The sequence below is a fragment of the Acyrthosiphon pisum genome, unplaced genomic scaffold (assembly GCF_005508785.2).
Source record: "Acyrthosiphon pisum isolate AL4f unplaced genomic scaffold, pea_aphid_22Mar2018_4r6ur Scaffold_21093;HRSCAF=23010, whole genome shotgun sequence".
Lineage (NCBI taxonomy): Eukaryota > Metazoa > Arthropoda > Insecta > Hemiptera > Aphididae > Acyrthosiphon > Acyrthosiphon pisum.
In genome coordinates this window covers 68,647-70,686 of record NW_021770522.1, presented here as the reverse complement: position 1 = coordinate 70,686, position 2,040 = coordinate 68,647, and positions in this window count along the sequence as shown.

Here is a 2,040-nt window from a genome sequence, read left to right as displayed (position 1 = left end):
CTTGTTACTGCAATACCCACATTTGGCTTTATTATCTTCCAATTCAGTAAAGTGATTCCATATATCACTCCTTTTACGTGGGGCCATTATTAACAATTTATAAAATGTACTTTTAAATGAGATGTTTTTAATTAAAATATTTAAATCTGTAAAATTCACTTGGTACGCTCAATAAAATAAACACTGTTCACTGTTAAATGCAAATGCAAATACTGTAATAATTATTAGGTAGTATATTAATGCATACAGTCATGAAAAGACTATAGTTATACTGGGTATGGTTTCAAATGTGTGCATGATTTTACATGTTTACACTTGTCATTTTACAATATTATTACTACTCATATTATTGTTTGAAAAAGTTATATTACCAATCTTGTTATATGAGATTAACATCATCGTTTGGACAAACATGTTTGTTTTAATTTCTTTACTTATATAAAATTAAAATTTAACAGTATACCAATTTGGTCGTCTTCAAAATGTTCCACTTCTCACATAATTAATGAACATAGGGATTAGGGATATAATATTAATTAAATAATAGAAGTAATAACAACACAATAGCATACAATTTGAAGTATTTATTGAATGTAACTAACATAAGACAAACAAATAATGTGCTAAACAAAAGTATTAAAATTTATATTTTAAAAAAACCTTTTAAGATTCCTCTTCGCCATTTCTTCTGCTTTATTTTAATAACTATTGAAATTAATTATTGTGTTAGTAAGTAATAGTATTAGCTAGGTAAAAAAATGTATGATACAAAGCAAACAAAATAAAGAAATATATTTATTCCATAAAAATAATTGTATGTCTTAATGTCTTTTATAATTAAGTACTTATATCCAGTATCCACTATCTTATATATTACGTTCAAATTGTTTATTATTTTTTATTTATTATTGAATTAATGATTCTTAATTGTCAATAATTTCATCTTTATTTGTACACTAATTTGCATTTTTTTCTGCAACATATTTTTAAACTTAATATACAAATATTTTCCATGCATTATAATTTTGAAATGCTTTATTATTTGGTAATTAAACAGTTGTTATTAAAATCATAAATTAATGTAATTATTTTACTAGGTAAGAAATTATTAATTTAAGAGCTGTATTCAATTTTCAAATTAGGTTTTAATTGATTAACAAGTGTACTGGGTTCCTATAGAGTACAGACTATAGAGGTCTCAGAAGTCAGTATATTATTAGTAATAATAACTTTTATAGACAAAGAAGTTAATTAATTAATGTTTAATTCCCACATAGGTCAAACATCTAGATGCTAAATTGCCAATAGGTATAGTTGATTTGACTTTTACTCATTTTGGTACCTACTACGTAATACCTATGATAATATTGTAAATTGTAATAAATATTTTTGATAATGATATTGATATTTATGTAATCGTATCATATATTTTATTATGATTGTAAACAGCTGTTTTCAGGATTTTACTAGTGGACGATTACTAGTGGTTCATTACTTCATTAGTCTATTCAGTTCATTGCTAAACCATATCAGTTTCAGTATGATCCATACAACTAGTGAACTACCTATGTGAACTGAAGAATAGTTCATAATATGAACTATTCACATTAAAGAACTGTGAACTAATGAACTATTCACAAAAATGAACTAAACTTTCCATCTCTACTGCTCGGTGGAAAGTGGAAAAACAAGGAAATTAGGTTTTTAATTTGGTTAATGTGTAGTTAATGGATTGTATTAAAATGATATAATATCATTGTATAAGAAAAACAATTCTGAACGGACATGGTTTGTCAGTCTGGATATTTTAAATTGTTGTTATTTATTATAGCCTGTAAGTTAAATAAATATTATATATATAATATATAAAAATGGAGGGTGAAAAATGTCATTAACTCATCAATCGAGAACGGTTAAATCAACCAGAAAATTGTTAAATTTGGTTTTTTTTATTCATCTGATATTAGCAAGGTTAGATTAGGGTTTTGTATTGATTGATTAAATTAATCCAACATAGGTGGAATACGGAAAACTTTAAAA